This window comes from Cupressus sempervirens, chromosome 5 (assembly GCF_028749045.1).
Source record: "Cupressus sempervirens isolate cs-2001-9-10 chromosome 5, ASM2874904v1, whole genome shotgun sequence".
In the NCBI taxonomy this organism is placed as follows: Eukaryota; Viridiplantae; Streptophyta; class Pinopsida; order Cupressales; family Cupressaceae; genus Cupressus; species Cupressus sempervirens.
This window is the reverse complement of record NC_143122.1, coordinates 896,756,724-896,784,071: the sequence shown is the minus strand read 5'-3', so window position 1 is coordinate 896,784,071 and position 27,348 is coordinate 896,756,724.

Genomic DNA, 27,348 nt, shown 5'->3' with positions numbered 1-27,348 from the left:
CACAGGATTTTTTGTCTCCAAGAAATACCTCTCCAAATTGACCTTCATGGTAGTTTGTGAAACAATCCGTACATGAAGTAGAATTGAAAGAAGCTCCAAAGTCTATCACCCAATAATCTAATTTTGAGTCACTTGTAGAGAGAATTAAAGCACTTTCATCTTTCTCATAGGTTGTATTTGCTTCCATGTTTCTCACATTTTTTTTTGCTTTCTTGTAAGCCTAAAAATTTCTCTTTGTATGGCCAGGCTTACCACTAAACCAACATTCTCCATTCTTGCCTCTTGACCTTGAACAATTGGGTGACTTTGATCTTCGCTAATTGTAATTATTATTTCCTCTATGACGGCTTCTTCCTCTTCTCTCAATGTTGACCATAGTGAGAGCATCACTGGATGAGGAGTCTTTGTTACTCCTTCTCATGTCTTCACTTAATAAAGTGGCAACAACTTCATCGTAGGCTAGCTTTGACTTCATAGAGTTTGAAGTACTTACAGCTGTAACTATGGGATCCCAACTATCAAGTAAGGAACATAACAAGAAGATGGCTTTGGATTCATCATCTTGAGTCATACCAACCAAGCTTCCTTGACATAGTACGGTATTCAAATCATTTATATGATTGGACATCACAGTCCCTTCCTTCATTTTTAGTTTGTAAAGTTTCTTCATAATGAAAATTTTGTTTGCAGCCGATGTTGTTTGATACATATTTTGAAGTTTTTCCCAAACTTCTTTTGTTAACTTCTCATTTGAGACATTGACCAAGACATTTTTCGCTAGCGAGATCAAAATGGATGCCATCACCTTCTCATCCATCTTTTCCCAATCTTCATCAGTCGTTGTAGATGGTGTCTTAGACTTTCCTTCAATTGCAAGAGCCAAGTCTTGCTTAACTAGCAAGGAGTGCAGCTGCACTTTCCACAAGCTGTAATTCTTACCTGTAAATTTCTCTATTTTCAAATCCTCCATATTTTTGAAAAATTCAACACCAATTTCCCAATTTGCACACCTCGTGCTCTGATACCAATTCAAAGGATTTAAACAAAGAAATAAAATTGATGCAATAAAGAAAAATACACGACACCAGATTTATCCTGGTTCACCACAATAGTGGCTACGTCCAGACTGCAGAGTATTAGATTATATATAAAAAAAGGTAATTACAAATGAGCAGGAGTAGCATATAAAAGGGCTCCAATAATATTACAAATGAAGAGTCTTTGGAAACCAAGAGACTCGATTATCGGAGGGAACAATGACGTGACTAGTGGCCTTCACAATATCAACACTTTCATCTGATTTCTCTCAACCATTTATACTTACAATATCAAGCCCATTTCTCTTATAAATTCTAAGCCATCATATTTTTTCCACGAAATGAGCAAGATAGGATTTTTCCTACCTTGCCCATGCTTTCCTAATATGCTCCCTTTAAAATTCATTTTCTACATAATCTTTAAAGTAATTTTATTTTTAAAATATTTTTTATTATCATCCTAACAAACTCAATCCATACCTTCACCATTACCCGACAAAGTAAAAGAAAGAACCAAATCTTTTGTGCTATAAAGAGACATCACAAATTGTTGTCATTGATTTCAACATTTCTTTTTCTTATTCAATAATTTTTATTTTCTTACCCAAATCAACATTGTCCTCCTTTATTTCATCAAATAAAATAAAATTTTCCTTCAATTCAACATTTTTATCTCTAAATGTCTTCAATTCCTCCTCAAGACTTTCTATTTTAGACAAATATCCATATCTCTCATTTCCAAACTTTTTGAAATCATCTAATAATTCAGAATTGCACTTTCCTAATTTTCACACAACAAATTTTCATTCTCCTTTTTAACCTTCTTTCCTATCTTCCCCTTTGAAAAAATATTATTTAACACAAAGAAATCATTCTTACCTGAAATATTTCTTCAGCCAAACTTACAAGGCATCAATTGGCTTCCTTGATTAACCAGCTCTATTTTCTTTTTCAATTTTCTCTCACACGCACCTTTGGCCAAATCACACATGTAAAAAATCTATTTTTATGCTCTCACCTTATTCCAAAACACATGAAAAAATAAAGCACACAAGAAAATACAATCTAACAAAAATTATACACACAGATAAAAAATATCTTTATTTTTCTGTAATGATGATTACACATTGTAGAGTACTTCAAATCATTTTATGCAGTCTTTTATAGAGGTTGCAACCTCTGATCATAATTTTCTTTATTATTTTATATTTATTCATTTTTCATCTATTATTTAATCCATTCACCATGCGTTATTTCAATAACAGTTAATATAAAGTTCATAAATTACAAAAATATTTACTACTGTCGCATTCTAAATCCTTATCATCTTTAATTAAAAGAATCCTTGAATGAAAAGAATATCAGTGACCATGAAAACTATGCTGGAATTATGAGTTTGAGCATCAATTATATTATAGAAAACATAGATTCTGAATTTTTGTTTTGAAAAGTTGAAGGATTCAGTAATCCACATAACAACAAGCCAATAATGTAATAACAGATTATTATTTTATTTTTTTAGATTAACTCTAGCCCCAACCAAATTAGAAAAGCAAAACCTCTTAAAATATACCAATGGGTTATCCTTAAAAATAATAGTCCTCTGATTATCAAAATTAGACAAAATATCAATCTGATCATGGACAAGTTTAGAAGCAATTTCTATGCTATTAGTTTGAACCAAAACCGCATTTAGTTACGGATGGCATTAAGATTTGAGCATTGGAAAAAAAAAATCCATCCATAATAATTTTTAAGATGTAAAAAATACATATTAAAATGGTACTATATCTCGATGCCTAACCCAAATCTTAATGTTTAGAAAAACATCGACTGAAGAAAAACCAATGTTTGAAATTAATGCGAATGGTCCAGTAATCTTAGAAGGAAAAGAAGATAGAAAAAACCATATTTAGAAACACTATTTTGTCCAAATACGAAATTACCCCGCACAATAATTCAAATAGATTATAGCAGCATATATATTAAATAAGGGAACATATTGGCCACCAATGTTAAGATTTAGATCAACAGGATCAATTCAGTAACATATGCAATAGGGCATAGATGATATGCCATAGATAGATGAGATGCCATATCTAATCACGTGTTAGATGAAGATGATTCAATAGAGGGTGGTGACCGGACTGATGTATCGATAGGAAAGGGTTGAAGAGGTATGACGATATGAACAGTTCCTTCCAACATTTAAATTACTCTATTCAACGAAGGTTGTTGAGAATGGGACAAAGAATAGGGCGAGGCGTCTGTACTTGACTAATGCGATTAGTAAATGGGGATTTATAAATGATGTACCTGTACAAATAATAGAGATGTAAAGAGTAGAAGGGAATTGTAAAATGGTGAGCTAGGGCTACTAATATAAATATTGCAATTAAAGACGCCATCAACGACCAAGGGTTTATATTGCAGCGGGACCATGAATCAGAGGTCAATGAGCAGGCCAGATTCTATATATAAAAGCATCATACGCAATGCAACAATAACTTCAATATTGTAAATTATTGACCCTATTTGCGAGTGGGACCAAACATTAGACATGCAGGAAATAATTCTATTCATTTTGAACTGGGGCAGATTCTATATCCAAACACAAAATACCATAAAACAATCTCTATCCAATTCCAAAGATGGAGTGTGAAACACGCCAAGGATACGTTTTATATGCACTGAAATTTAAAATATTTTTTTTGAAATTGCTTCACTGTATACAGTTTCTATAGAAGATAGCCAGATGGGGCCCAGCTGTAATCCCTCTGATTCCGTTCCCCTCCACAGACCGTTTGGTAGATGGGGAGTCATATCATGTGTATACAGAACTTATGTACACCTCGTTCTTCAATCTGTTAGTCATTTTTCTGGTCAGTAGTTACGGTGTAACTTATATGCATTCAGATTAGTGTTAAATAGTCTCAAGTCTTTAATATTCAAATGAAATACACTTTAAAAAGTGCATATAAATTGCACGGTAGACCCTGCCCACTTTCCTCCAGTCACATTCATAGTTATGCAGTTATGCGTTTCTTTTGAATTTGTCTCCATCCGCCCAATAATTTAAAATCCTGCCCAAATGACAATGAAGAACACCAAAATAAAGAAGAGCTGAACTGTCCGGGAAACTGCCAAGCACCTCACATTCAGATCTTTCACAAGAAAAACGGCGTCTATAATCTGTAAGGTGAGATATTGAGGTAAGCAATGTCAATCTTAAAGCGACTTTGCAGATATGTTATATAGTCAATATGATTGTCTGTGTAGCGGCACAATACAATGGATGATCCCTCCTGCATGACTTCTTTTAGCCATGTATATCATTCTTTTCATTATATAATTTTTTAATATATTACAGAAGAGTAATTTTATAAATTGTTTAGAAGTTTGATGCTCGTGCAAGAATATCTCAATCTTTTAAATGATTTAAAATGATTGAACATAGCATGAATAGTTTTAGTATTGAATACAACACAAATAGTTTTGAAATAGTTTTTATCAATTTCAAACTGTAGATGTTGAAATTATTGACGTTGACAATAGAAATTATTTGTGTTGTGTAAAATCTTTGATACAATAGGTTGAAATATATAAGAAGCATTTGGCTCTACTTGTCAACACTACTCAAAATTATAGTATTAATTTATAAAGTTAGTTTGCATGGTTATTTGATAAGAGTTTTTGAATTTAACTTGTAGTTTCTATTTTAAAGCCCTGAGTTTTCAACCATCGGGACCATGAATGAAGTAATAGTTAGATTACAAAGTTGGTTCCATAAGTGTGTTCCAATGACTTAAAAATAAAAGTGAAACACATAAAAAGAAAGGAAACAAATAATCTAAATATAAAAAGATATATATGACATAATATCAATATTCATAAAATGTATTAAATATTAAGGATAATGATTTGGAATACTTTCAATTTTTCTTGATGCTTTTCATTTCATAAGTTCATTCTTTGCATGAAAGGTTGAAGGTCTGTAATCACTTGTGCATATCTAGTGATTAATCTATTCACTCTCAACCAATTAGATATTAATATTTTTAATTTTTAATTATATATTTTTATTTTATTAATGTTTATATGTGAGATTTATAATTTTTAAAATTATTAAAAGTATTTAACTTTAATTTGATCGGTTCAAATCTTTTGGGTCTTATAAGAGCGGAATTTAAGGAATCACTATCCAAATTTTTAGGATGAGATATATATATATATATACACTTATATCAAATTAAGAATTAATTTTAATTGTAAATTTTTCTCTATCACAATTATTATTTTTAATATTTAAAAATGTATTTTATTTTTAATAGTAAATATTTTTCTATTACAATTACATTAAAATATTGATTATATTATGTTAAATATTATTATTACAATTATTTCAATTTATTTTCTTACAATTGTAAACTTTTTCTATTGTACTATGTTAAGGCAAATACATGCCACAATCTGGCACTTGTTAGTACTTGCCCTAAGTACTGTTGTGACACTTTTCACATTTCATGAAATAACTCGTGTATTTTTTAACTTAATTATTTCTATAAAATATTTTTCTATAATTTGATTGGATGAATAATTTTATCTCTTATATGCCCCAAAATCATGATAGTTTTTAAGAGCTATATTTTTAATATTTTTTTATGATTTTGTAAAACAAGATACTTTAAAACAATGTACTTTTTATATTATATTTTATAAATTAAATTTTTTCATTCAATTAATAATATTATAAATAATTATATTATACAACCTTCTAAGAAATAATATTATATATATTACTATCATAAAATTACTATATAATATTTTTAATTGTTTTTAATTTCTATATACTATAGTAAATTTATTAAATAAAATTTATTTTTTACTAAAACTAACAAAAAGTACTAAGCAATTATATGGCACTTGTTAAATATGATGCCACAATATTAAGAATAATAAAATGTAAAAAAGAGAATCACTTTATGCTCTTAACTCATAGGAATAATTCTCACACTTAGGTCTTTTTAAATTATTGATATTAGTTTTTGACGTATCAAAAAGAAGTCATAGGTGGTTGACAGCAGGTTACAATAGGTTAGAAATCAGTGGTCCTTTTCTAGACATCAAAACAACTTATCAACCCAAAAAAGATCAAAGTCCTTACTAATAGTATTAATCAAAACAAACATACTTCCATAATATCTTAACCCAACAATAATGTAGTAGCATAATCTACTGGTGCTTCTATGGAACCGATAGTGTTTCAACTTAGATAACTTTTCCTTGTAGGGAACCTAGTTCATAAAATACTTCTTTATAACAAAAACTAAAAAGAGAGAAAATAACATAGGGGATAGTTGTCCTCTTTATCCCACAAGTCCTCATTAATAGGCTTTTCATCCTCTTCCTTCATAGGCTTGTTCAACAGGGTCTTGAACTAATCATTTGCTAAGAAGTTATAGAGGGAGTGCGTTGTTTCACTCTCTTTTTTTCCTCCTCCACAGTGTTAACCTATAGAAAATATAGAGCATTAGTCATTGAATGCAAAACCTTTGTAGAGAACTCAACAAGGATCTTAAATTTGCGATATAGGGCCTCCTAGTTATATGTCAAATCATTGATAGATTTCTCCAACATTTCCATCCTAGTTTAACTTTTCTCTTTTTCTTGGTGGAGACCCCCCATCTTCCCTCCATCCTTCTTTGCCTCCTTCATGAGGGAGGTGATATCCTCACCCAAGCTCTTGTTTGGGGATGAGTTACCTTCCATGGTATTAGAAACATGAGATGAGCTAGCATTATCCATACTCCTAGAGATAGGGTGAATCAATTTTATTTTCTTCTTCCTCATAGGTTTTGTTTCTGAATCTAAAGTTAATTCCACATCCCCATTTTTTTGGTGGGGGGGAGGGGGAGGGGAAAGGGATGTGGTTTCTAAATTATTGATATCAGTTATGGATGTCAAATTTTAAGTAAAATCAAGAGTTAGATAAACAATCAAACAAGATTACGCAAACTTTGATATGATTTACTCCCTCAAATTAGAGAAAAATGTAATTAAAGTAAACTCATAAGTTTTTTATAAAAAAGGCATCATACATCTATTAGATATTTGTAAGGGAGTCTGATAATTGAAGTATTGAAATGGGGATTCTCTTTAGTCTAATTATACTAAATTTGTTAATATCTAAGCATGACTATATACTAGATTCCCATGTCTTTTTAATAAGCCTTCTTAAATAGGGATTTTTATTTAGTCATGGAAGATTTAGATTCAAATATTAATAAAAAATTATAGGATTGGTTTGTACAAATATGCATAGCAAGCTCTTGACAAGTGGTAGAAGGAGGTAACATATGTTTGATCTTTAGATGACATTTTCTTATAAAGCAAGATGAATTAGGAATGCGGGAAAGTGAGAATTTTGCAATAAATTAATGATAATTTGTCAAGTTCCATCCTTTAAATGTGCTAACACATATGTCAAAATTGACATATCCAAGGCCCTCCTTGAACATATTTGGTCCTAATATAACCCCATCATGCACTATTGGCCTCCCTCTTTTAAATGTGCTAATACATATGTCAAATTTGACCTATCCAAGACCACCCTTGAACCTATTTGATCCTAATTTAACCCCATTAGGCACTATTGGCCTTCCTCATTTAAACGTGCTAACACATATGTCAAATTTTAACTTTCCAATACCCCACTTGAACCCATTTTATCCTTATTTAATCTCACTAGACACTATTGGCTCTGCCCACACTAACTTTTGTCCTAAGGTCTTTAAAAAGACCTTTAGGGAGTTTTGTTTTTTCATCATTTTGTATGTTACATATAGTAATGATTGGCCTCAAAATATTCCAATCATTCTTCAAAAGTGTCTTCATGCCTCCTTTCTTTTTTGGAGTCTTCTTAAATGGTCCTGGTATCATTAGGTTCCATTGTAGCATGATGTGGTTCATATTACATGAAATAGGAAAAAATATGTGTAATTTCTATCAACTGACCTGCATGTTTCTAGGACACAAAACATGTATGTATAAGTGGTATGAGGTTTGAAGGGAAGGCATTAGTTTTAACTTGAAAATTTCAACATTCATTTTGTTATATATCCTCTTACTACCTATAGTATCTTTCTTTTTTCCCATGTTTAATATTTATAACATGAAAAGGAATTCAATGAGTTCTCCCCATAATTTTGTGATCCATGTCAAAAATTATACAACCTTTTTGAAAAATGATTGTACCAACAACAAAAAATTCTTCTATCAATTTTCATCTCAATCCACATGTGATTATTGGGTCTTTAAGTGATGGATACAAGAATAGTAAAAAATTAAGAATATTTTGTAATCATATTGCTATTAAATGATTTGTATATTCATCATGGTAGATCTATAAGTAAAAGAAAAAAAGGAGGATATTCAAAATTCAAACATTCATGTAATATAAAACTCAAGGATATATATTTAATATTAATAAATAATTGGTCAATCAAATTATATTAATCATAAAGTATGCCCTAAATTAGTGGATCTAATTAAGGAAGACAAAGGAGTACTTTAATATATAAAATGTTAAGCACTAGTTAAAGAAATATAGGAAGAAAACTATTTAAGGAAGGGAAATAATACTATTCTAGAACAAATTAAGAAAGCTCGAATATGTTTCCATCATTGTGTTTAATTGTTCTTAGGAAATAATGATCATATATATCTAAACTAGATAGACTCTATTATGTTTGAGCCCTAATATCTAATTTATAATACATATATCCTTGTTACTAAGAGCAAATAGAATGATTTTTATGATATTTGTTCCCAATTTATCTTGAAGGAAGAGATTTGAGAATTATTTATTAAGGAAGATATTAAAAAATGATATTTTTCTTATAAAAGCAGAAGGTATGTAGTGTTTTATATCGAATACAAACATTTTACTTAAAGGGAAATATGTAGTAATCATTCACTTTGGTGCATTTTGTACTTGTGAGGAAAAGATCGTTGATGAAAAATCGAGAATGATAATCAAGATATGAAATGGATCTCTATTGTTTTCCATCAAGAAGGTCATTTAAGCTTGGTTTCATATATTCATTTCCATAATGGAGTTTATTAAAAGAGTTCTTTAAATCTATTATCTAAAGCCTTTGGAGCTACATATCATCCTTTCCAAAGAGTGGGGACATTATTGCAAGATTGGCATAATCGTGTTTATTCAATTTACATGATGCAACTAAATATAAATGGGAGAAAGGATATTATTTATAATTTTTTGATATTAAAGTTGTCAAAAAGAAAAAGAATATCTCTCAATCTCTGACTCTATTTGATACAAGATCAAACAATCTAGACATTAGTTCATTTGTTAACTTTGTGGCAAATAATTTATATCTTTTTTGTACCTCTTAGCTTTTATAATTGATGGAGAAAAATATTGTTAGAATATTTTAGAATAACTAAGGGAGGAGGGAGGTCAACCAATTATCCAAGGTCAAAACTTCCAAATATTATTTTTATTGCTTAATAAAACTCATACAAATATCTCTATATCATGCATCTTGCATGCATCCAATATATATTTCAAAATTTGAACTTGTAGGTTACTATCCTTGGTCAAAATCACTTTGAAAAAATGTAAACATGAAACATAACATAATCATTCACACATATGACACAAGGATTTTACTTGGAAACCCAATTTGGGAAAACCCACCACTAACATGCTACTATTCTCACTCTTTTCAAATGATGCTCTATGAAAGGCCAACCCTATTAAATGTGACCTATTTAAAGGATTTCATTCACCCTATTAGGACTGAGCCTTGTTAGAGGACTTTAGGCAATTCTAGATTAGAATGCAACCCTATTGAAGGATTTAAAAATGATTGTTAGGTCAACCTTAATCCAAAGGATTTTACCCTAAATTGGTATAATTATTAGGGAGTAACAGTAAGGCTTGATCAGATAATAAAAAATTACAACTCACTTTACAAATTACAAATCACTATTTAGTCCTCAATTCTGCTTGGCTTCATTCACTTTAGCTTCGATAGCTTGTTCACCCTTCAAGCATTCAACCCCTTAAGCCTTCTTGCTTTGCATGCCAATTGTAGACTCTAGCCTACATATGAAGCAACACCCTAGACTACTTGTCTCCCTTGGATTCATGCACATGCCAACTATTGCTTCATGTCGTGTATACCCTTATAAAGAGAATATAAATTTTTTGTTGCTTAATCATGATCATCCATTCTAGGGTTTGGTAGGATACATTGAATCTAGCCTCTTTTCTGTTTTAGCTCCCTCTAAAATTTCCTCTAAAATCCTCTTTGAATTCATTTTGAAAAAAATTACCTTTAATTCTGCGCCTCTAACTCATGAAGCTTGTTGTCTACATGCTTCACAGATTCTGAGAATTCAACTTAATGGCTCATATTCATCAATTTCTCAATCAAACTCATAATTTTATCACTTAGCATGAACTAACTTCTAATGCTTAATACATACTACATTTCTCGTCATCCACTAACAGTTCACTTGGCATGCACTAAAGTTTACTAATGCTCGACACCAACTAAACTTTACTCAGCTTACATTGTATCACTTAACATACACTGAATCTTCACTTTACTCAGCGCCAATTGATTTTCTACTTAGCTTTCACTAACTTTTCTTGGCATCTATTGTGTACTCGATCAATCTTGGTAGATATAACTCCACTTTCTTGTTCTTATAGACCTAGTTAGTGTATCCAAACTTTGTAACCTTAAGTAAAATTTGTAATCAATACACTATATCATTACTACATTAATTGATCCTTGCACTTCTTTTACATATCATAACTCAACCTTTTCTCTAGGTGCTCTTATTATCTTGTTTGATCAACTCCTCTTCATCAATCAAATAATTGGTATCACTCTAGTCAATTAAGAAATTGACTTACTAGCAGGGAGAAGATTCGACATCAGTGACAAACCAATGATTGGAACACATTCTCATACTTGTATCAATATTTTCTAAACAATCTCCCTCTTTGGAATCAATGGTAAATCAATACCAACAATAATACCAAAAAGAAAACTTAATACCTTGTATTTAAATCTCCCCCTTTATCAAAAACTTCCATCTTCTATATAGGCTACAAAATTTTCCTCTAATGAATAAAAAAATACTCTTTCTTATGACTCCCATCATCTATCATCTTTGCAGGGCTTTTCCTTCTAACTTTCTCTAATTACTCCCTCTTTCTAATATTAAGGTGTCTATATCTCTTTCTATACTTATTTCTCCCTTAAGAGTATATCTCCCTCTTTCTTTCACTTTGATTGTACTTCTCCGTTGAGTTAGCATTCTTTCATCTTTCTCCCTCTAATTTGGTATTCTTTAATCTTTCTCCCTCTTTGACAACAACATCAAAGGCTTCTCATCTTAGTATGTAGATAGTAGCATTTTTAGGTTCTCCCTTTGTCACATTACATGTGACTAATATTCTATTCCATCTCTTTGATTACTTTAGGCAACTTCTAAAGTAAGATCAGCTGCATCAATGTGTAAAATATGTCATTCAATAAATTGATGTAGAGCACTTATTTCACTTCTTAAACAAGTTTGGATAGGGGTATCACCCCTATTTTACCTCTTATATATTCATGAGCATACTTAGGTAAATCTTTGGTGAATATATCAACAATTTGTTCTTTGGTATTCACATATTCCATTTTTACTTCTTTGTCTAGAACCAACTCTCTCAGGCAATGATATTTGATAGCTTTTTGTTTATTCTTTGTGTGCATCACAGGGTTCTTTGATATATTTATAGCACTTATTTTATCACGATAAACTATAATAGTGTTAGTAATTTCTTCCTTCATTCCTTTGAGTAGTTGTTTGATCCACACAATGTTTGTACAATTTACTGTAGTGACAACATTTTCAACTTCAATAGTAGATTGAGATATGCAATTTTGTTTTGTACTAGTCCATGTAACTAGTCTCTTTCCCAAGAAAAATTCTTCACCACTTGTACTTTTTCTATTATCAACATTTTTAGCCCAATCGACATCTATGTAGACTTTTAATTCAAATTTCTTATTTTTCTTTTATTAGAGACCAAAGTCCTCTGGTCCTTTTAGATATCTCATAATGCTCTTAACATTGATTATATTATTCTCCTTAAGATTTGTAGAGAATATTGCAACAATCCCAAGTACTAATGCAATTTCAAGTCTACTATGAACTACATATTGCAATTTTCCAATCATAGACTTATATAAAGTTTGATTAACTTCAACATAATCATCATTCATGGATAATTTATGTCATGTCACCACAAGTATGCTAGCGGGATTTGAATCTTCTAATCCAAATGTTTTCAATATTTCCTTCACATACTTGGACTAAATAATGTAAATGCCATATTGTATTTGATTCACTTGCAAGCCACACAAAGAATTTAAATTCTCCAAATGTGGACATCTCAAATTTTGTCCTCATTTCATCATAAAATATCTTGAAAAGTATATTTTGTCCTCCAAATATGATATCATCAACAAAAATTTCAGCAAATAAAATACCTTTACCACCTTTAGTCTTCAAGTATAGATTGTTGTTATCATCAATCTTCTCAAAACCAATCTTCATAAGATAATTATGAAGTCTCTCATGCCATGCTCTTGGTGTTTTAATTAAGGAGTATAAATCCTGTGCAATCCACATACCATGTTCTTGTTGTTAGCATCAAAAAACCATTCAGGTTGTTTAATGTAAACTTTTTCCTTTAATATACAATTTAGAAATGTAGATTTCACATCCATTTGGTAAACTTTGAAACCTTTATATGTAGAGTAAGCAAGAAGAGTTCTTACTACTTCCAATTTAGCAATAGGGGTAAATATTTCTTGATTGTCTATTCCTTCATCTTCAGCATACCTCTTGCAAACTAGTCTTGCCTTGTTTCTTGTAACCTCACTATTTTCATCTAACTTATTTTTTTACACCCACTTGGTACCAATAACATTCTTGTCCTTTGGTATAGGTACTAGTGACCAAGTTTGATTCTTCTCAATCTTCTCAATCTCTACTCTCATGGCTTTATTCCATTCCTCATTATTCAATGCATGCTTGTAAACATGTATCATTTCTAAATTTATGTCTTATCATAGGTCTAGCCTCTTTGTCACCAATAATTAATGTGGCAGGACGATGTCTCTTAACATACTTTGAGAATCTTGGTTCTTCTATGTTTTCTTCATTAGATCATTCAACTTTAGAATCATTGTGTGCTTCTCTATCAAGTAAATCATCATTTCTTTCATCTGTACTAATTTCATTATCAGAATGTACCTCAAGTTAATTTTGCAACTTGGCTTCTAACTATAACTTAGTTCCTAAGTATAGCTTGACATTTATTGTCTGTGACTTGACAGTCACTGTGACTTGCTTTTGTTGATTAACAACTTGGTTCATAGCATCATAAATCATATCATCATAGAAATACACAAAATATTTGTAATCTTTAGGTTCTTTTGTAGGTTCCACTTCATGTACTTCTATATATTCATCAAGCTTCACATTTTCACTTTCCACAATTTTGTTGGTGTTAGTATTTAAACACTTATAATCTTTTCACCTTGTGGAATAGCCTAGGAATATACCTTCTTCACTTTTATCATCAAATTTTATATCCCTATTATCCTTAAGAATATAAATTTTTCTTCTAAATACCTTAAAATATCTTACATTGGGTGAGTATCCATACCATAATTCAAAAGGTGTTGAATGAGTACCTTTTTTGATTTGTACACAGTTCAGGGTATAGACATCTATACTTATAGCATCTCTCCAGTATTTCAAAGAAACATTCATTTTCATCATTAGTGTTCTAGCATAGTCCATCATAGATTTTTTTTCTCCTTTTAGCAATCTCATTTTGTGGAGGGGTTCTAGGTGTAGAAGTATATCTTTTGATTCCTTTGTCATTATAGAACTTCTCAAAATTCATTTGATGTAAATTCTCCACTTATGTTAGATCTTAGAAATTTCAAGCATTTGTTAGTTTCGTTTTCCACTCTAGCCAAGAAAAACTTAAACATTTGAAATGCATCAGATTTTTGCTTTAGAAACATAACTATCATCATACTAGAGCAATTATCAACAAATAGGATAATGTACTTGTCACCTTTGTAGCTTCGCACATTGATTGGTCAACATAGATCAGTATGAACTAATTTAGGAATTTCTTTTGAAGAATGAGTCATTTTTTTAAAAACTTGATTTGGTCATCTTGCCTAACTAACATTGTCTACATATTACATTATCTAGTTTCTTCAGTTTTGGAGAACCTCTAACTCTCTTCATCTTACTAATACTGACCAAATTATCAAAACTAACATGACATAATCTTTTGTTCCATAGCTACACATCATCAAATTGTACCAATAAACAAGTACCATCATTCATGTCAAGATATAGTAGATTACTTCTAATCTGATCAATATTGCCAATTATCTCTCCATTAGCATCATATATCTTGGATTTTCTATTTTTCAAATTTAACCTTATAACCAGTGATATTTAGTTGTGACACACCTAGCCAATTAAAATTCAATCCTTCTACATAATAAGCATGGTCAAATATAATATTATCTATCAACTTAATTCATCCTTTTTCTTTGATAAGACATGATATATCATTTCCAAATTTAACATTATTACCATTCTAATGCATATGGGAATTGGACTTACTCTTATCTCCTATCATATGATTGGAAGACCCACTATCAATAGTATATCTGTCACTCTTATCCACATAAGATACAATCGTAGTTTCCTTATCTTCATCTAATTCATCATTCATTGCAACATATACAACTTCATCCTCATGATAATCAAATTCTTCATTTGATTCCTCTTCAATGATGTAGTAGGATTTCTTTCCTTTATCTTTGTAATCTTTGTTGTCTTCACCTCTTTTGGTTCTAAATTTTTCCTCCAATTTTGGTGTTCTTCTTCTCTCTAGCACTAATGTAACCAACCTCATTACAACTAAAATATATTATAGGCATCTCACCTTTGTATTTTCCTTTGCCTCTATCAAATCTCCTAGCTGGTAATGCTTCAAGTTGTCTACATCCTCCTCATCTGTATCACTATCACTGGAAACATATTTGTTCATTTTATTTTTCATCTCAATAGGTTCTTTTCAAAATTAGATAGTTCAAAAGAAGTAAACCTACCTACCAATCCTTCGAGCATCATATTAGTGCCAAGCATACATCTTAGTTCTTGTATGGTAGAAACTCTAATAGCATAGATGGGAAGAAGTGTCCTCAATACTTTTCTCAATGTAGTATTGTAATCAATTTTACCATTAGCTCCTCTTATAGAATTTACAACATCTTTTATTCTGGAGGAATATTGAACAATTTTCTCATCTTCTTATATTCTCATTTCATCAAACTTACCTCTTAGGCTCTCAGATTTGACTCTCAAAACATTTGTGTCTCCTCCATAAATTGTGTGAATAAATCAGAATTCTTTCTTATATCACAATTCTTGATGTCATCAAACTCAGAATAACTTAAGGTAGGTACACTCTCCAACATTGCCTAATTGTGCTCTTTCTTTTTCTTCAAATCCTTAGCAGTTAGGGCTCCAACAGGATCAACTTGTTCAACAATAATGGTAGTCTATGCATTATCTCCAAGTCCTCCTAGATGTAGCTTCATTAGACTTTTCCATGTAGGAAAGTTCTCCTTATTAAGCTTGGGTACCTATCTCTTAGGCATTTTTATCTTTGACTCATAGTACCTTGAAACTATCTCTCACAAGCAACCAATGCTCTAATACCAATTGTTGGAATAGTTTAGAATAACCGAGGGGGAGAATGAATTAGTTGTCAAAGGTCCAAAACTCTCAATAATATCTTTTAGTGCTTAACAAATCTCATACATATATCTCCATATCATGTATCTTGCATGCATCCAATATATCTTTCAAAACTTGAACTTATAGGTTACTGTCCTGAGTCAAAATCACTTTGCAAAAATCTAAACATGAAACATAACCAAATCATTCACACATATGACACAAGGATTTTATGTGGAAACCCAATTTGGAAACAACAACCAGTAACATGCTACTAATTTTCATTCTTATGTAGTGATGACCTATTAAAGGCCAACCCTATTAAAGGTTACAATGCACACTGTTAAATGTGACCTAGTTAAAGGATTTCATTCACCCTATTAGGAGTGAGCCTTATTAGAGAACTTTATGCCATTCCTTTAGAATGAAACCTAGTTAAAGGATTTACAAATGACTAATAGGTCAACCTTAATCCAAAGGATTTTACCCTAAACTGATATAATGATTAGAGAGTGACAATAAGGCTTCACCAAAAAACAAATTACAACTCACTTTGAAAATTATGGATCACTGTTCAATCCTCCATTCTTGTTGGCTTCATTCACTTAAGCTCTAATAGCTTGTTCACCCTTCAAAAAATCATTCCCTTAAGCCTTCTTGCTTTGTATGTCAATTATAGGCTCTATAGTTCAGCCTCAATATGAAGTGACACCCTAGACTCTTTGTCTTCCTTGGGTTCTCGTACATGACAACTATTACTTCATGCCTCGTATCCCCTAGGATCAACTGAATCTAACCTCTTTTTATTTTAGCTCCCTCTAGAAAAATCCTTTAGAATCCTCCTTGAATTCCTCTTGAAATAGTTTATCTTGAGTTTTGTGCCTCCAACTCTTCAAGCTTATCTTCTATGCGCTTCACAGATTCCAAGAATTTAACTAGTTGGCTCAATTTCTTGATTAAACTCATAATGTTTTCACTTGGCATTAACTAACTTTTGATGCTCAACACATACTACATTGCTTGACATCCACTAATAGTACATTTTGCACACACTAAATTTTATTGATGCTCAACACCAACTAAAATTTACTCAACTTACAATGTATCACTCAACATACATTGAATCTTCACTTTACTTGGCTCCAACTGATTTTCTTTTCCACTTGCACTAACTTTTCTTGACACCTACTATGTACTCAGTCGAATTTGTTAGATACAATTCTTCTTTCTTGTTCTTGTAGACTTTTTTAGTATATCTATCCTTTACAACCTTAAGTAGATAATCAATACACTACATCATCACTGTCTTAATTGATCCTTGTAGTCCTTTTAATATTACAACTCAACCTTTTCTCTAGGTGCTCTTGTTACCTCATTTTATCAAATCATCTTAATAAATCAAATAAATGATAGTACTCTAATCACTTTAGCACTTATATTACTAGCATGTAGAAGGTTTGATATTAGTGACAAAACAATGATTGGAACATATTCTCATACATGTATCAATCTTTTCTCAACAAATATGGACTACATTTTGACATAATTTTGATATTACATTGTGAATAATTGTTTTTAACTATTTATATTGATCAATTACTCATCTTATTTGTATCATTAATATTAGTCCTTATGAGAAATTTCCCAACTTACTCTAAATTAGGACCTTATACACTCCATGCAATCATTGTGAAAAATATATAAAAAACATGCATTCTCCACTTTCATGTGGTGTCAAAGCCAGAATATGCACCATTGATTGAAAAATAATATGGTGGGTGATAGTCATTTCTGAAATGGAATGCACTTAACCATGTTGGAGAAAACCTTCCTAGGAGTTTCTCAATGATGAAACATCATGTCTTTGCAGTGATAGTGTCTCGTGTCCCCAGTAATTTGCATTGAAATTTACTTTTGAAGTGTGTGGATCTCTTCCTATGAACCATATTTTATTAATGACCTCTTTTTAGGTGGATATCTATGTTTCTCTAAAAAAATGTGATGATTTTTTTTCTTAAAGAGAAAATTGTGATTGTTGAGTCAGTGCAAGAAGTTGTGTCTCACTTTTGGCCAAAATTTGTAAGTATTTTTCCTATTTTTGAAATATCTTATCAATTGATGCCAAAATTTGAGGCATTTGATATTAATTTTTTTAAAAAAATAGATACAAAAATTGTAGTGCCCAGAATCTCCTTTTTGAATATGTAATTTATTTGTGTACCCATATGATTTTTTTTTTGTATGGATCTTTAAAAACCATTTTTTTCAAAATGCATGTTTTAGGACCATACTACACTCATCTACGAACACCATAATTTGACACAACTAAATGATTTTTTTGTGAACCCTTTTAAAAGAAGTTACTTGACACACCAAAGATTGATGAGAATAATTTCCTATGATTTTTTAATGACAATTGTGTAAAGCCTCTCTTGTTTGGACATCATAATTTATTCTAAATTTAACTTTTTTTTTTTTTTCAACTTCAAAAGAATTGTGTAGAAATTGATGACATGTAAATTAATTTAAGAAGTATGATTTTTAAAAAAAAATTATTAAAGTTTTTGTGAATCTTGCTATTTTATTTCTAAATGACACTTTTGATTAATAAATAATGCAAAAATAGAAAATAAACTCATAACAATATAAAATTTATATTTTTGCAATTAGAACAATAAGACCTATAATGGGTTTTTGTTTTGTAAAAAAAATCAATGAGTAAGCCCATGTAAAAATAATGACAATGCCTAAATTTTTTGAATAATTGGCTTAGTCAAAATTTGATACATAAACTTATAGGCTTGATCCCACCAAGCATATACGAAGCCTTTCTCCAATGCAAAACCCAATGCCAAAGGGAAATTCCTACTCATGGCTTTAGAATAAGGCATCTGATTCTCAATTCAAAAATCAAGTGCCCAATTCTAATTTAGCTATTGTAAGAATCGAGAAATGACCCACAAAGTAATTTACAATGATTGCAATCATTGATTGACAATTTTGAGTTGCAGCAATGAATTTCTAGATCATATCATTTGGTTTTTGTCTAATCTTCTACAATTTACAAGCTCTGATTGATTTGAATTCAAAGTTGGTGCAAACCTGGAATCAAAACAACAAAGAAAGAAGAAAATAAAAGTTTAGAAAAATTAGGAGATTGCAACAAACAAAGAGAAGGAAGTACATTGTCAATGAGAGAAAAGACAAATAATTAGAGAGTTGGTTTAGTGCAAATCCTATAGCACGCACATGCCATTTAAAGTCTTTTGAATTTGGGCCTTAGTAGCATGTACACGCTATAATGCACATGCACTATTGAGACATAAATAGTGCATAAAGAGGGAAGAAGAGACACAAATCAAGAGCAAGAGAGAGGGGGGGATGGCTGTGTGTGTGTGTGTGTGTAAGAGAGAGAGAGAGAGAGAGAGAGAGAGAGAGAGAGAGAGAGAGAGAGAGAGAGAGAGAGAGAGAGAGTAGGATATAGGAGAGGGGAGAGAGAGAGAGAGTAGAGGTGGCAAACAGAGTACGGGATGGGTGAGAGAGGAAGTGTGAGAGAGAGAGTAGGGGTGGAAAAGAGGGAGTATGAGATGGGAGAGAGAGATTGAGAGTGGGGGATAGGAGAGAGAGGAAGTGTGAGAGAGTGAGTAGGGGTGGCAGAGAGAGTACAGGATCATAGAGAGAGATTGAGAGTAGGGGATGGGAGAGAGAGAGTAGGCAGTGGGAGATGGAGTGGGAGAGGGATAGCGAGAGAGAGGAAGACGTGAGTGCATGTGTGTGAAAGAGAGAGAGTAGGGAATGGGAAAGGGGAGAGAGAAATAGAGAGAGAGAGAAGGGGATGAGAGAGAAAGAGAATAGGTGGTGGGAGAGGGAGTGGGAGAGGGAGAGAGAAAGGGGGATGGGAGTATGTATAAAAGAGAGAGAGTAGGGGATGGGAGAGATTGTGAGAGTGAGAGAGAGAGAGCAGGGGTGGCAGAGAGAGAGAGAGAGAGAGAGAGAGAGAGAGAGAGAGAGAGAGAGAGAGAGATAGTAGGTGGTGAGAGAGGGAGTGGGAGGGAGAGAGAGAGGGGATGGGAGTGTGTATGAGAGATGAAGAGAGTAGGGGATGGGAGAGAGAGAGAGAGAGAGAGAGAGAGAGAGAGAGAGAGAGAGAGAGAGAGAGAGAGAGAGAGTAGGAGATGGGGGAGAGAAAGTAGGTGGTGGGAGAGGGAGTGGGAGAGGGAGAGAGAGGGGAAATGGGAATGTGTGTAAGAGAGAGATTATGGGATGGGAGAGCTTGTGAGAGTGTGAGAGAGAGTAGGGGGTAGTAGAGAGAGTATGGGATGGGAGAGATAGAGTGAGAGTAGGGAATGGGAGAGAGTGAGAGTGAGTAAGGGATGAGAGAGAGTGTGAGAGAGAGTTGGGGATGGGAGAGAGAGAGTGAGAGTAGGGGATGGGAGAGAGTGAGAGTGAGTAAGGGATGAGAGATAGTGTGAGAGAGAGTTGGGGATGGGAGAGAGAGAGTAAGAGTAGGGGATGGGAGAGAGAGAGTAGAGAGAGAGAGAGAGAGGGAGAGAGAGAGTAGGTGGTGGGAGAGGGAGTGGGAGAGGGAGAGAGAGGGGGGATGGGAGTGTGCGTGAGAGATCTAGAGAGTAGGGGATGGGAGAGTAGAGAGAGGGGGAATGAGAATGTGTGTCTATAAAAGAGAGAGTTTAGGGGATGGGAGGGGGAGAGAGAGAGAGAGAGAGAGAGAGAGAGAGAGAGAGAGAGAGAGAGAGAGACTAGGTGGTGGGAGAGGGAGTGGGAGAGGGAGAGAGAGGGGGGATGGGAGTGTGTGTAAGAGAGAGGAGGGGATGGAAGAGAGTGTGAGAGAGAAAGGGGGAATTGGAGTGTGTGTGTGAGAGATATAAAGAGTAGGGGATGGGAGAGGAGAGACGGTGAGAGAGAGTAGGTGGTGGGAGAGGAAGAGTAGGAGAGGGGGAGAGGGGGAGAGAGAGAGAGAGAGAGAGAGAGAGAGAGAGAGAGAGAGAGAGAGAGAGAGAAGGGGATGGGAGAGGGGAGAGAGAGAAGGGGATGGGAGGGAGGGAGAGAGAGAGAGAGAGAGAGAGAGAGAGTAGGGGATGAGAGAGAGTAGCCCAAGAGAGAGAGGGGGGATGTGAGTGTGTGAGATAGAGAGAGTAGGGGATGAGAGAGGAGAGAGGGTGAGAGAGAGTATGCGGTGGGAGAAGGGGTGAGAGAGAGAGAGAGAGAGCAGGGGATGGAAGAGGAGAGAGAGGGTAGAGATGGGAGAGGAGAGCGAGAGAGAGCGAGAGAGTGTAGGGGATGGGAGAGGATAGAGATTGAGAGAGTAGGGGATGGGAGAGAGAGAGTGAGAGAGAGTAGGCAATGAGAGAGGGAGAGTGAGAGAGTAGGCAATGGGAGAGGGAGTAGGAGAGGGAGAGTGGGAGAGAGTAGGGGATGGGAGAGGAGGGAGAGTAGGGAGAGAGAGAGAGAGAGTATGGGATGGGGGATGGTGGGATAGGGAGAGATGCATTTTGACATAGTGCATATGCGCTATAGTGCATATGCACTATGTCAGATCACCCAAAACAATCACAAAGCAAGTATGGGTCCCATTTCATCCATTCTTTGCTTTTTTTCTATTGTGCATTCTATTCTTCTGACAAAAAAGATAGGTTTCAAGTTGTTGGAAGTTAGCAAACACTATTTGAAGACTTCTTGAAGCTAGCAAACACCAAATTCAATCATTGGATACACTATTTGAAGGCTTTTTGAATATTCTTTCTATAGAAAAGGTTAGTGCAATCCTTTTTAAATATTGTTTGTTGATATATAGATACAAATTTGATTGTAATTTGACATGTTATTTAATATATAACAAATTCATTGAAATTTGTATGTTTGAATGAAATGTTATTTTAAAATGGTTAGAAATTTGACAAGTTGTTTGATATATATTGTGTATTCATTGAAATAATTATGATTTTTATATGTATTTGAATAATTTGTAATTTACACATTGTAAGTAATTTAGATGTTTGAATAATTTGACATGTAGAAATCATCATCATGCTAAGGAAGAAACCATAAACTCAAACAAATGAAGATAGGGAGAGAGATTTGGCAATTAAAAGAGATAAAATGAAACTACTATGTGAACAAAGAAAATTACAAAGAAATAATGAAGAATTGACCTTCAAAGAGGATCAAGAACCACCGATACAAAGAAACAAAGAGGAAGAACTAGAAAGACAAAGAGAATGAATGAGATTGTTATGCTCAAGAAGACAATTAAATTGTGAAGCTATACCATCTTCCAATGTTGGAGTCATATTTTCTCTCATGTTGAAGAGACACTAATTTATAGATCTAATGATATACTCACTCTATCATGTCATGTTGAAGGAACAACATCAACATATCAAGTAGGTGATATTCCATCTTTTGCATCGTATTACCAAGACACAACATCTTTAGTTCAAGGTACGCAATACACTTATCCTTATGTTGATGTTCAAAATGTTGAGGGAATGGAAGAGATTATAACACCTTCTAAAATTTATTTTAGAAGACCAAAATATTTGATTGATATTGATACTAACATTTTGAAATCAATGCCTAACAAGATTAAAAAGCATACTTTTCAAACAAAAGTTAATCATATGTCGAGATTATTTTGTGAAGAATTAAATATATAGGTCAATGCCAATTATTTTTTGAAATGATGAGAAATTTGAAATTTAGGCCTATCATGAAGATTCTTGGGTTAAGAACGATGGATGATTCAAATGAAAAAAAATATTGTAAAGAATCTAATTAGTGCTTATGACAGAGTGGGTTCTAAATCACACACCAAAGATAGTAATATCACAAGATGATTATTAACATCGACAATAGTAAGTACCCAAATGAAGAAAGCTCCACTCATGAAAAAGATAAGCAAAACATTGAAAATTGGTAGAGGTACTCTAAGGAGAGCCATGCTAAGGTGTGAGAGATTGGAAGATCCAAAAAAAATGAGTAATGGACATTTAGTGGTAGACTACCATGAAGGGATAAAGAAATTAGTGAAGCTTTGAAATCATTGATCAAAGATTTTTGGAAAAATAACACATGTGTTTCTCCTAATCAAAGAGATTTTGTAAGAAGGAGGATTGGTAGCCAAAATCATGACCCACGTATGACGCATTTTTTGGACTCAACTCAGACACATTTTTTTGCAAAATTTATTGGTATGTATCCTCAAATTCAAATATGTATCCTCAAATTCAAATAAGTCAAAGATTTTTTTAGATGGGTAAACCTTTTTATGTGAAGATAAATCACACATGCACAACTTGTTGTTGTAGGATACATATTGAATTTTCTAACCATTTTGATGTTTTAAGGCATATATGTGTGTTTTTGCATTCTAAGTTTGTTTTGCGGGATTGTGACATGACTGAGCCACCAAGATCTTCAAGAGAATTCATATCTGACATTTTATGTGAAATAAGGGAGGGCCAACAATTTTACAAGATGTCATGCTTGGATGGTACATGTTTATTTTATGGTTATTTGTAACTTTTATAAACTTGCCAACATATGAATAGTACACATGCAATTGGAAATGAAATAGTAGATTACAAAAAATTTAAGACAATAAAATATGCTCTAAAAGATGGGAAACAAGGTAAAAGATGTGATTTAGTCATTGAAAAGATTTCAGTGTATGAGTTCATAAAGATTTTTTGCGAAAAGATCATTTACGAGTATGGAAGGCATACACATAGAGCTCGATGGCTAGATTTGTAATTCAAGTTGAGAAAGTTTACATTTCCACTGGATACCATTGTTTTGGTTGTAGACTTCATAGATAACTACACACTACAACCATGAAATGAGGTGCAAGTAAAGTATTATACTACTCAACAGGTTTCCCTATTTGTTCACATAACATTCATGTATTTACCTACAAATATAGAGGATGAGAAGAAGATTTTGAGTGAGTACCATTTTTACATCAGTGATGATTGATCACATTCTACAGAGTTTGTACATGGTTGTTTTCAACTATTTTATGGAGATTTGGCTAACAGGGGCATAAGATATTGTCAACACATTATTTGGTTAGATAGCTGTGCATCTCAATTCAAGAATGCACATATGTTCTATTGATTGAGAAGGATGCATAGGTTGTGTAGAATTCAATATATGCGGAATTTCATAGAGGCTGGTCATGGAAAGGGAGAGCACAATGGTGTAGGCGCATGCATCAAAAGAGCCTTATCTCATAAAGAACTAAAGTACAAAGATGGAGCACTATTGATAGATGCAAAATCCATCATCTAGTGGTGTAACGCTACAATGGTTCTAGGTAAGGAAGGTGAGTATATGGTTCATAAAAATTTTTGGTTGATAGATAATACTAACATTGCACCATATGAGGATTGTTGCACACTAATAGGATCCAGTGAGTTGCACTTTTTCAAAAGCTCTGATGCAGGTTCATGGAGTATCCACACATGAGAAATGGCATGCTATTGTCCATCATGTGTAGAGAAAAATTGGGATGATTGTGAGTCAACTAAATGGGTAGAGAAATGGGATATATGGGCTTTGGACCCAATTGACACCTATCATCCCTCACAAGCACTAGAAGTGGTAGAGATGGATTTGTCCATTGACTTTGACTACTTGTCTGATCTAGTGCAACTTCATAATATATATTTATATATCTTTGTAATTTTAATATGCAACTTTATAACTTTTACCTAAGTATTTTTTGAATTAATGACCACATTTTGTACATTTGTCATTGCAGGCCATGTTTTTGTTGTTATTGCACCTAAAGACAATGAAGAATTAACATATTATTATTTGTCTCATTGTGTCCAAGCCAAACAAATATTGGATCACTTGGTTATAGATGGTGAAGGTTTAGAGTACCATGTCAGTGCAGTGGTTGTAACTAGCACATGGCTTAGATGATACTCTATGGAGAACCCTAACTTGTGGTCATTTGAGGATTGGCAAATAGAGAGGAAGATTCTTCATTATCCAAACCTTATTGTCACATCAAATGTTGACTTGATAAAATATGGTGGAAAACCACATAATAAGATTCTTTGGAAATTTTTCTAGTCAAACTACAAGGCAATACTTGAGACATTAAAATGTAGAGCAGATCCAATTGGCTCATTAGATTGAATAGGGAGAGAGGGAGAGAGAGAAAGAGTGATCAATTGGATCCAAATTCAATGTTGAAACTTCTCCCCCAAGATTTTCCATATGACAAGGTAGGAATTGTTATTATGTGTAAGTGATGAGATAAGTTTAAATCATAGATTTTATGTTTTGATTTGTTTAGAATCTAGATACATTATTTGAATTTATATTAGATTCTTTAATAAGACCCATTTTTGGATTAGTCATTTGAATAAATGAAAGTTTAGAATTTGTTTCTTAGATCAAAATGTAATCAAAGAACATGAAAATTGTTAGAATGTGAATGCTTTGTTATGTAAAGTCATGATTGTGTGCATGCAACTAGAAACTTCAAACTAGTGAAAGCAAGGATACAATAGGAGAATTTTCCAAGACTCATCAAGCCATTTAGTAAGCATAGCAACTATCTTTCAAAAAAAAATTCTTATCCTTATAAATATTGGATTTGAGTTTAGTTTCAATATTTGGTAGCTCATTACCAAGAGTAGTCATCTCATAGAAAAAAAAGTCTTTCCAGTCTAAGCTTCTCTTAAAACTTGTCTTATAGTTCTTAATTTCTAAATAGATATGACTTTTTCATTGTAACATGTAGGAAAAGATTTTATTATTTTACTCATGTTCATAATCATCACTTAAGGTGCCATCTCTACTTATAATTGAACAAACTATATCATTCACTCTCTACATAAATGGTGAAATAGTTCACTTTCACTCACTCTTATATCTTCATACTTCCCTTAAAGACCCTACAACTTAGATTGCTTAACATACCCGTCACCTTTACAAATAGTTTCTATCTTTTTCCATGCCTCATGGGTTATCATTGATCCATAGATGTGAGAATACTCTATATCAGCCAAGGAACTAATCAAATATTAACTTTCTATCATGTTTTTTCTTGAGTTGCTTCATTTGATTTGTAGTAGCATTTGATAGATCATTTAGTATATCATAAGGCTTCTCACTAATATCCCAATATTCATCTTCCATACATATCATATAAGTAGTCATACCATTCTTGAAAACTAGGTTGTTGGTTCCACCAAACTTAGGACCATAATTTTGTAAACTTTCCATGTCAAATATCACATTAAGTGATCAAACATCTTTAAAAGGACTTGGCTATAATACCAATTTTTATGCCCAGGAAGGGACAAGAACATCTTAGGGAGGGGGTGATTCAGTTGTATGCCAAATATAATAATTACAACCACTTAAATAAATAAAATATCTAAAAGATAAATAATAATACAAGATTTGTAAAACATAATACATAAAACATAACACATCACATCATATATTGGTGCAGGGGCACCAAGTGGACACACAAAACTACAAGGTACACCAGGACCTATGAAGGAGATCATGAAGGTACCAAGGGAAATCAATTTCTACTAAAGATATGTAAAGTCATTTGATGATGAACCATGGCTATTGAAGCCATCAAAATGTAAGGGAAGCATGAAATTGTCAAATTTGTAATACATTGCCAAGAATTGGCAAACTTAGCCCAAAATGGCACAAGTGAGGTTTAAGGAGTTAAAAGTTATTTAATGTTAATGTCATAGTCAAATTTAATGTACTTGGTTCATCAAATTCATAGTATGGAGTTATAGGTCATTCAAGGTTAAGATACAAGATATGCATAAATAGATGTGAATTGCAAAATTGAGAAAAATATTGTCAAGAATCCCAAAAATGGCTAAGAGAAAGGACTAATGGATATGTTTAGATTTTTATAGTGTAAATAACTTAAATATATTTTATATTAGTATATAAATGTTGAAGTTTTGAGATGACAACTTTGTTGTCAACTTGACAACATTTTCATATATTAGGTTAGTACACTGTTGAAGACAGTTAGAAATAGTTAAGAAGTTGTTGTCGGGTTTGTTGGAGAAGATGGATTCTATTTAGAAGTTATTCTACATGATTAGAAGGGAGAGATGATTCATAACATGATAAAATATGCAATGGAACCAGAGATGGAAGTTTTATGAATAGAATTCACATTTTCTACATTTTATGAAGCTTACCGTCCCGTGGGTACAATCCCAATAACAAAAAATTTGTTTGAATACATAAATGTCAAATTGGTTGAAACTTGGTGTAAATAAATTTTTTTTATTTCCCTTACATGTTTATGCATTAACTTCATTGTTTTGTTTGGTGATAAAGCGAAGGAAATCACTGGTATAAGTCACTGTGCCTATATTGTAACTATGCACAATCATTAGTGCGAAGACTTTATTAA